At 37.8% G+C, this 11395-nt stretch overlaps 1 long non-coding RNA gene across 2 annotated transcripts in view; it reads left to right on the top strand.

Moving 5' to 3' along the window:
* Window positions 1-1190: 1190 nt before the first annotated feature.
* LOC121853576 overlaps window positions 1191-11395 on the top strand; it is a 25471-nt gene continuing 15266 nt past the window's right edge. The window contains exons 1-2 of one of the 2 annotated variants that reach the window (XR_006086352.1): window positions 1191-1485; window positions 5933-6148. This is a non-coding gene — a long non-coding RNA (uncharacterized LOC121853576). The remainder of the gene's footprint in view (window positions 1486-5932; window positions 6149-11395) is intronic. The other variant, XR_006086351.1, reaches the window with a different exon arrangement.

Genomic DNA, 11395 nt, shown 5'->3' with positions numbered 1-11395 from the left:
CTGAGGCTCGTGACTGTTATAATAAACATGCATCAGTTTTGGTCTGACTTGGGTAGACAAAAAAAGTTCATAGTTAGTGTCGTCACAATGCTCGATGGTGTATCAGTCTATCTGTTCAAAAATCTTATTCTAAAGAAGTTTGTTGCGTATTTTTCTCTGTGGGGATCTACCTATACACACACAGGACAGGATGTAATAAATAAAGTGTCTGGCCAGTCGACGTACTGTACTGTACACTGTTCTTATACCTGTATTATCTTTGTACACTTTTGTATATCGGCCACAGTCTTTGTACATACACGCTTAATCAATGTGAATTAATATGATGATTTTATTGAGTATAATGTCCGTCCATCTACGTATTCATCTGTAGTGTTTCACAACGCCGTGCATTATTACACAGTGAACGTATATCTTCCTTGCTTGATATCTAACAAATAATTATTATATGCTTCCTATTTTGAAGATCATCTGAAAATTCTAAGGTGTAGTATCAATAGGTGGATTAGGTTAAGTTACAAGTTAGGTTAGGTTAAATTAGGTTATAAGTTAGGTCAGGTTAGCTTAGGTTAGGTTAGGTTTGATTAGGTAAGGTTAGGTTAGATTCACGCAATTACTTTATGTAGATTAGACATTCCAGTTTATGTCACCTGAAGACTAACCTAAAAAAGTTTGACCTAACCTGACCTACTCTAACCTCACCTAACCTGACCTAACCTTAACTAACACAGTACATTAGCATACAATCCATTTACCTCGTATACACGCTTCGCTTATCAGCATCACGTGTTATCAGAGTATTGTGTGTGTGTGTGTGTGTGTGTGTGTGTGTGTGTGTGTGTGTGTGTGTGTGTGTGTGTGTGTGTGTGTGTGTGTGTGTGTGTGTGTGTGCTCTTGCGTGTTTGGTTGGATATGTGTTCGTGTGTTGTGTGTCTGTGTGCTGTGTACCTGTAGTTGTATGTGCGTCTGAGTATAAGTTGTGTGTTCGTGTGCCTCTCTTTAAATACAAGCCAATGAGTGTGTGTTTACGTGTATAACAAGCACGTATGTGTCTGTGTGTAAGAGTGAGCAAAATATACATGAAACCTACAGTAGACAGTGTTGTATCATATCAGTACGCCGCCGCCCCACCCCACCCCCCAGCCCCACACGAGGCAGCGCTTATCTTATCTGAGTCTCGTTGTTGATAACCTACATCCTCTGGCCGGATCAGTTTCGCTGCTCACCAATGCAGCGACCACATATACCTGTACAGTGACTTCCACACCTGTGATTCTGTGTCCATCAGCCATCCTCTCGTCCCTACAGTTGCCTCCTCCACCTGTCGTCACCATCTTAGTGTGAGGATAAGTGAAAATTTTTCCCCTCTAATCTTAATTCTGAAAGTTTTTATATCTTATTCCCGCCAGCAATGGTTTGTAGAAGAGATAAGAGTCTAGTTCGTAATCTCCCCGCACAGGAATACAGAGATATTTGGACCTGAAGGTAAGGATTACCTTTTTCCCTTGTTGTGTGTATGGCGGGAGTGTGGTGGGGAAAAGTCATTGCTATATTATAAGTTATAAGATTACATTAGAACATAAGAACATAAGAATGGAGGAAACTGCAGCGGGCCTATTGGCCCATACTGGGCAGTCCCGTTTCACCCAACCCCTATTGCTCATATAAGCATCCAACCTATGTTTGAAGCTATCCAGCGTATTCGAGTTAATGATGATATTTGGTAACTTGTTCCATTCATCCACTACTCTGTTTCCAAACCAGTGTTTACCTACTTCACGCCTAAATCTAAATTTGTCTAATTTAAAACCATTGTTACGAGTTTGCTCGTGGTTGGATAGTTTGAGTACCTTTGTAATGTCCCCTTTGTTTAGACCTGACTTCCACTTATACACCTCTATCAGGTCACCCCTCGCTCTACGTCTCTAGAGGGAGTGCAAATTAAGATACTTTAACCTGTCTCTATACTCAAGGTTCCTAATGCCCGGGATTAATCTTGTCATTCTCCTCTGAATTCTTTCCAAGAATTCTATATCCATTCTGTAATACGGTGACCAGAACTGAACTGAGTAATCCAGGTGTGGTCTCACAAGCCCAAGATACAATTTTAGGATGACCTAGCTAGTCTTGTAACTAACACTCCTTTGCATGAACCCAAGTACTTTATTAGCCTTGTTATGAGCAAAAACACATTGTTTACTTGGCTTAAGGTTCCTACTTATCATTACTCCTAAATCTCTCTCGCAGTCGTATTTCTCTATGACATCGTTGTTCATCTGGTATCTGGTTTCCCTGTTTACATCTCCTATACTGAGTACTTTACATTTGTCCAAGTTGAATTTCATCTGCCATTTTTCAGATCATTCGAAAAATTTGTTTAGATCTTCCTGTAGTTTTACTGAGTCCTCGTCAGATTTAATAACACGTCCTATTTTAGTGTCATCAGCAAATTTACTTATGTTGCTGTCTATGCCGATATCTATGTCGTTTATGTATATAATAAATAATAATGGTCCAAGTACTGAGCCTTGGGGAACTCCACTTGTGACATTGCTCCAATGGGACTTAGTGCCGTTAATGCTCACTAGCTGTTTCCTGTCCTGTAACCATGCCCTAATCTATTTAAGGATGTTACCTTTGATGCCATGTGCTTCTACCTTTCTAATTAGTCTTTCGTGGGGGACTCTGTCGAAGGCTTTGTTAAAGTCGAGATATACCACATCATAATTGTGCCCCTCGTCCACCGATTCGAAAACTGATGAAAAGAATGTTAATAGATTAGTTAGACAAGAACGTCCGCTTGTGAAGCCATGCTGGGAATCATTGATCAATAGGTGCTTCTCCAGGTGATTTTGAATAGAGTTTGAAATGATTGCTTCCAGTAATTTGCCTACTATTGATGTTAGACTGATTGGGCGGTAGTTAGAGGATAGTGATCTATCCCCCTTCTTGAAAATCGGTATTACATTCGCTATCCTCCAGGATTCTGGTACTACACCTGTTTTTAAGGACATGTTAAACAACTTTGCTAAGGGCATACTAAGCTCTTCCTTACATTCCCTGAATACTCTGGCAAATATCTCATCGGGACCAGGTGACTTATTAGGCTTTAGTTTGTCTATTTGCTTACTAACATCGTTACTAGTCACTACTATCTCGCTTAATTTGTTTTCTTCACTATCTCTGAATAGAGCCGGTGCCCCGGGTATCATGTTTAAATTTTCGGTGGTGAAAACTGTTGAAAAATATTTATTCAAATTATTGCTCATTTCTCTGTCGTTATCAGTGAGCTCGCCGGTATCTGACTGTATTGGTCCAATCTTTTCTCGTGTTTTAGCTTGATACATTTGGTAGAATCCTTTGGGGTTTGTCTTCGCCTCCCTTGCTATCCTTACCTCATTATTCCTCTTGGCTTTCCTTATCTCGGTTTTAACCCTACTCGCCAATATCTTATAATAATCCTGGAGGTAAATTTCGCCACGCTTTATCCTTCTACCTATAGCCTTCCTTTGGCCAATGATGTTCTTTAAATAATTATTTATCCATTTAGGGTCATTGTTGTCTGATCTGAGTTTTTTGTATGGTATGTTCTGCCTTTGTGCATTAAGTAACTCATTATTTAAATTGTCGTGGAACTCGGCAATCTCAGATCTCGTTATCAGGTCGGAGTCATCTGTCAGATTCACGGCCAAGCGCGACACCCCCTCTCTCAGCTGCCTCTTTAAACTGTCAAAGTTTGCCCTTCTGAAATCTGGTACTTTCGTGGAATTTTCCTTACGTTTGCCCTGAAAATCTAACTGGAATCTAATTTCTTTGTGATCGCTGTTTGCAAGTTCTTTCCCTACCTTGACATTGCTAATGAGGTTTTCTCTGTTTGACCGAACTAAATCGAGTATATTATTACCCCGGGTGGGTTCTGTTATATGTTGACTTAGAAAACAGTCCTGGATCGTCTCGAGAAAATCCTCTGATTCTGAGTTACCCGTAAGGTCAGTCCAATCTATTTGGCCAAGGTTAATGTCGCCTACTATACAGAACTTTGCTGTGTATGGAAGCCCTGCACATTTCATCCCAGATAAGTCGCTCATTGACTCTATCAAGATTGGGAGGTCTATATATTACTCCTGTGATTAATTTTTCCCTACCGTCGATTAATTCTATCCAAATTGTTTCTGTATTCCGCTCAGTTTTTATTTCTTTATTTATTTCACACTTCAGATTATCCCTAACATCGATTGCTACTCCGCCTCCTTTCCTGGTCTGCTTATCCGTATGGAACAGTTTGTAACCCGCAATTTGGTACTCGATCGGCGACTCACGTGAGTCTAGGTTGATCCATGTTTCAGTGAATGCTATTATATCGATTTTTTTCGGTACATACCAAGGCCCTAATATCATCCATTTTGTTTCTCATACTTCTACTGTTCGCATAGTAGGCATTTAAGTTAGTCGTGTTCTGAGTCCTCCCTTTACACTAGTGATTTCCGATAGATGTAAAGGTCTAAATCGTTCATAACACATCGCAAATCATCAGAAAAAAAAATCATAGTCTGCCTGTCTAAGTCCAGGGATGACCAAAACTTAAAATTTACCCAATATAGCCTATCTCGAATCTAAGCTTCCAAATACTTATGGTAGTTATACAATTTTACCCATTAATTAATATAAATGGTTCATTAGTGAATCATCAAAACAATAACAGCACTATGTTGTCATGTTTACCTGGCATCAGGCATTCTCAAAACAAAGTCCAGACAATGTCATTACTTCTAAATTGACTCGTATCTTCATCTAGTACTGATATACTCTGTAAATACTGAAAAAAAAGAGAAAGTCTACCGGGTAAGAATACATGACAGCTGAGCTTGTGTGAGCATGGGAGCTTTTTATGTCCATAAGAACATAATAATGGAGGAAACTGCAGCGGGCCTATTGGCCCATGCTGGGCAGTCCCGTTTACACTCCACCCCTATTGCTCATATATATATCCACCCAACCTATGTTTGAAACAGCTTTCACGGCACATTTCTTCACTTACGGAATGTCCATGACTTAGACCATAAAATAAAACTTACCTGAACGTGGCATTTGGGGTCTAAAGAGGCCACCTTTGTACTACCTAGGACCGCCGCTGTGAGTGTGATAGAGCGGCGTCTGCTGGGAAACTGGTGAGAAATAAAATTACCTCGACTATTATAGCAGGACTTTAAACTTTTATTACAAATTATATATACCGTATCACTCTACGAACGTGGTGGAGTGTATTTCTTGTATTTACCCAGAACCGTCAACTCGTCCATTGTTGTGATTAATATAAAGTGAGAAGACTAAGGAATTGTACACTGGTAGTGTACAAAGTGTGGAGTCAAGCTGTGAAGACATTACCCTGTTAACGTGTTGTGAAGAATCAGTGATTATTAAAGAGGACCACAGTGCACAATTGTGTTTCTGTGACCTGGTGTAAATCTACCAGCCTGTTGGTTGTCTGCACAATGATACCGATCGTCAGGAAATTACCGGAGACTGGAGGGACAGCCAGTGGTAATTCGACAACTCTTGTAAGATATCTACTGCTTCTGTACATACGGCCCTGGCCGCTAGTAACCAGTGGTGGACGCTGGGTAAGGGGTGAAAGGAGGAGGGTCGTAACAATATAATAGTTTACCTTGTTCTACTTAGAAGTAAACAATTTACAATATTTCACATAAGTTAAACAAAGGAAAGTATATAATAACGTAGGTATACATTTTACTTGGGACTATTCGATCACATTGTATATTGACCAAGGGAATGTGTTGTTTTTTGTCACTTTTAGTAACTGGCAAATATCGGCAATATTTATATAAATATTTTTTTAAATTTTCTACTACGTGATTCTTGACCTTATCACCAGCCTACTACTACTACTACTACAGCATTCTTCCTTCTACAGGAGTGTGTCGTTGGGTAAGGACTCGGGAGATGGTAAGTGTGTGGAGATGTGTGGGCGTGGTGTGGGTGGTGTGGGTTGCTACGTGTCGGGGGTTCTTGTGGGGCGAGAGTGAGGAGGTGGATCTGTGTGCTGAGGTGTGTCATTGTCCAGAACATCTCACCCACAAACACAAGATTCCCATCAACTGTCGGGACGCTAACATCACCCTCCTCCCAGGTGAGTGTGACCAGCCCTCGAGTTGAATAGATAGATAGATAGATAGATCCAATAAAATCGCCATACAAGTTCATATTGATTTAACATGCGCATATATACAAACTAAACATATATAATGTAAGTACAAACAATGTACAGTACATACTGTAGACAGTGCAGGTATACAAACAATGTACATAGACAGTGCAGGTATACAATGTACATAGACAGTACAGGTATACAAACAATGTACATAGACAGTGCAGGTATACAATGTACATAGACAGTGCAGGTATACAATGTACATAGACAGTGCAGGTATACAAACAGTGTACATAGACAGTACAGGTATACAAACAATGTACATAGACAGTACAGGTATACAAACAGTGTACATAGACAGTACAGGTATACAAACAGTGTACATAGACAGTGCAGGTATACAATGTACATAGACAGTGCAGGTATACAAACAATGTGCATAGACAGTACAGGTATACAGTACAATGTGCATAGACGGTGCAGGTATACAAACAATGTGCATAGACGGTGCTGGTATACAATGTGCATAGACAGTACAGGTTTACAATGTACATAGACAGTGCAGGTATACAAACAATGTACATAGACAGTGCAGGTATACAATGTGCATAGACAGTACAGGTATACAAACAATGTACATAGATTGTGCAGGTATACAAAACAATGTATATAGATGGTATATATACAAACAATGTACATAAGACAGTACAGGTATACAAACAGTGTACATAGACAGAAGAGGTATACAAATAATGTACATAGACAGTACAGGTATACAAACAAATGCAAGTAGAAAGAGTGCAGGCATAAACAATGTACATACACAGTGCAGGTATGTTGAATGTACACAGACAGTGCAGGTATACAAAACAATGTAATATAGACAGTAATAGACAAACAATGTACATAGACAGTACAGGTATACAATGTAAATATAGACAGTGTAGGTGATACAAACAATGTACATAGACAGTATACAAACAATGTACATAGACAGCAGGTATGCCAAACAATGTACATAGACAGTGTAAGGTATACAATGTACATAGACAGTGAGGTATACAATGCACAGAGACAGTGCAGGTATACAAACAGCACATAGACAGTACAGTATACAAACAATGCACATAGACAGTATTATAAGTATACAAATGTACACAGATTAAGTACAGGTATAACAAAACTAATGTACACAGACAGTGGCGCATACAATGTACATAGATTAAAGAGGCATACAATGCAACATAGACAGTATATACAAATGAAAGTGTGTGTTGAGCAGACAGTACAGGTATACAACAATGTGTACATAGACAGTAATAGGTATACAAATGTATACAGACAGTACAGGTATACAAATGTACATAGACAGTATATAATGTACATAGACAGTAGGTATATAAACAATGTACATAGACAGTACAGGTATACAAAACAGTACATAGACAGCATATAGTATACAAAACAATGTACATAGACAGTGTATACAAACACGTATAGATAGTGTAGGTATACAACAATGGCAGATAGTGCAGGTATAAACAATGTACATAGACAGCAGAGGTATACAAACAATGTACATAGACAGTGCAGGTATACAAACAATGTACATAGACATGCAGGCATGACAAATTAAATGCAATACAGACAGTACAGGTATACAAACAGTGTACATAGACAGCAATATAGATACAAACAATGTAATATAGACAAAGGTATACAAACAATGTACATAGAGAGTGCAGGTATACAAACAATGTACATATACAGTGTAAGGTATACAAACAATGTACATAGACAGTGCAGGTATACAAACAATGTAATATAGACAGCAGGTATACAAACAATGCACATAGACAGTACAGGTATAATGTACATAGATGTGTATACAAACAATGTACATAGACAGTGCAGGTATACAAACAATGTACATAGACAGTACAGGGCAAACAATGTACATAGACAGAGGCAAACAATGTACATAGACAGTGCAGGTATACAAACAATGTGAAGAAGGAAGACAGTGCAGACACAAACAATGCACATAGACAGTGCAGGTATACAATGCATATAGAGTGATGTGGGCCAAACAATGCACATAGACAGCAGGTATACAAACAACACATAGACTGGTGAGACACAATGCATGAAGAAGACAGGTATACAAACAACACATAGACAGTAGGTATGGGGCTAAACAATGTACATATACAGTGCAGGTAGTATACAACAATGTACATAGACAGTGCAGGTATACAAACAATGTACATAGATGTACAGGTATACAAACAATGCACATAGACAGTACAGGTATACAAACAATGTACATAGATAGCAGAGGTATAAATGTACACAGATGTACAGGCATACAAACAATGTACAGACAGTGCAGGTATACAACAATGTACATGGTAGGTATACAAACAATGTACATAGACAGTACAGGTATACAAACAATGTACATAGACAGTGTAGGGATAAACACGTACATAGATTGTGCAGGTATACAAAACAATGTACATAGACAGTATAAGAAGGACAAACAATGTAATATAGACAGTGTAGGTATACAAACAATGGGATATAGACAGAGTAAGGGTATACAAACAAGTACATGATTGTGCAGGCATAATAAAAATGTACATAGACAGCAGGCATGTACAAACAATGTACAGACAGTGCAGGTATACAATGTACATAGACAGTACAGGTTACATGTACATAGACAGTAGGTATACAAACAATGTACATAGACAGTGCAGGTACAATGTACATAGACAGTGCAGGTATGTTAATGTACATAGACAGGTAAGCAATGGCATAGACAGTGCAGGTATAAACAATGTACATAGACAGCATAGGTATACAAACAATGTATATAGATGCACAGGTATACAAACAATGTATATAGATTGTGTGTAGGTATGGGGCAATGTACATAGACAGTGTATATACAAACAACAGCTATAGACAGCAGGCTTACAGTGTACATAGACAGGCATAGGTATACACAAATTAAATGTACATAGACAGTACAGGCTTCACAATGTAATACAGATTGGCAGGCATACAAACAATGTACAGACAGTGTAGCATACAAACAATGTACATAGACAAAGGGTATACAAAACAATGTACATAGACAGTATACAAACAATGTACATAGACAGGTATACAAACAATGTACATACAGACAGTGTAGGCATACAAACAATGTACATAGACAGTACAGGTATAAAATGTAATATAGACAGTGTAGGTATACAAACAATGTAACAGTGACAGTGCAGGTATACAAACAATGTAAATATAGACAGTAGGTATACAAACAATGTACATAGACAGTGTAGTGTTTACACAAACAATGTACATAGACAGTGCAGGCATGAACAACGGTACATAGACATGTAGGTATACAAACAATGTACATAGACAGTATATACAAACAATGTACAGACAGTGCAGGTATACAAATGAAAGGTACATAGACAGCAGGTATACAAACAATGTAATATAGACAGTAGGCTTGCTAAATGTACATAGACAAAAAGTAGTATACAAACAATGTGTACATAGACAGTAGGTATACAAACAATGCACATAGACAGTGCAGGCTTATAATGTATATAGACAGCAGGTATACAAACAATACAGACAGCAGGTATAAGCAAACAATGTACATAGACAGTATACAAACAGTACATAGACAGTAGGTATACAAACAGTACATAGACAAGGCTAGGATACAAAACAATGTACACAGGACAGTATATATACAAACAATGTACATAGACAGTACAGGTATACAAACAATGCAATACATAGACATGCAGGTATACAATGTACAGACAGTGCAGGTATACAAATAAATGTACATAGACAGTAGGTATAAAATGAAAGTAATATAGACAGTGCAGGTATAAACAGTACATAGACATTGCAGTATACAAACAAATGTACATAGACAGTACAGGTACATACACAAACAATGTATATAGGATAGCAGGTATACAAACAATGTACATAGACAGTAGGTATACAATGTACATAGACAGTATAAGATACAAACAATGCACATAGACAGAGTATAGTATACAAAACAATGCACATAGACAGTAGGTATACAAACAATGCACATAGACAGTGCAGGTATACAAACAATGTGTACATAGACAGTAGGTTTACAATGGGCAGACAGTGTATACAAACAATGAATATAGACAGTAGGTATACAAACAATGTACATAGATGCAGGTATACAATGTACACAGACAGTGTGTATACAAACAATGAATATAGACAGTGCAGTGTATACAAAACAATGCACACAGACAGTGCAGGCATACAACAATGTACATAGACAGTGGTATACAATGCACACAGATGCAGGTTTACAAACAATGTATATAGACAGTACAGGTTTACAATTGCACAGAGACAGTGCAGGCATACAATGTACAGACAGTGCAGGCATACAACGTACATAGACAGCAGGGGCATACAATGTACACAGACAGTGATAAGTTTACAATGTACATAAGATAGTAGGCATAATAATGTACATAGACAGCAGGTATACAAACAATGTATATAGACAGTACAGGCATACAAACAGTGTACATAGACAGTACAGGTATACAAACAATGTACATAGACAGTGCAGGTATACAAACAATGTACATAGACAGTGTATAGTATACAAACAATGTAATATATTAGTGCAGGTATACAAAACAATGTATAGACAGTAATAGGTATACAAAATGTACATAGACAGTGCAGGTATACAAACAATGTACATAGACAGTGTATGTATACAAACAATGTAAATATATAGACAGTACAGGTATACAAACAGTGTACAGACAGTACAGGTATACAAACAATGTACATAGACAGTACAGGTATGCAAACAATGCATATAGAGAGTGCAGGTATACAAACAATGATATATACAGTGCAGGTACAAACAATGTACAGACAGTAGGTATACAAACAATGTACATAGACAGTATATATATACAAACAATGTACATAGACAGTACAGTATAATGTATATAGACAGTGTAGGTATACAAACAATGTACATAGACAGGTATACAAACAATGTACATAGACAGTACAGGTATAGCAAACAATGTACATAGACAGTGTAGGCATACAAAACAATGTATATAGACAGTATGTATACAAAACAATGTAATAGACAGTGCAGGTATACAAACA

Source organism: Homarus americanus, unplaced genomic scaffold (assembly GCF_018991925.1).
Source record: "Homarus americanus isolate GMGI-L3 unplaced genomic scaffold, GMGI_Hamer_2.0 scaffold4896, whole genome shotgun sequence".
NCBI lineage: Eukaryota > Metazoa > Arthropoda > Malacostraca > Decapoda > Nephropidae > Homarus > Homarus americanus.
Note: the sequence above shows the minus strand (reverse complement) of the source record. Positions and strands in the feature narration are given on the sequence as shown.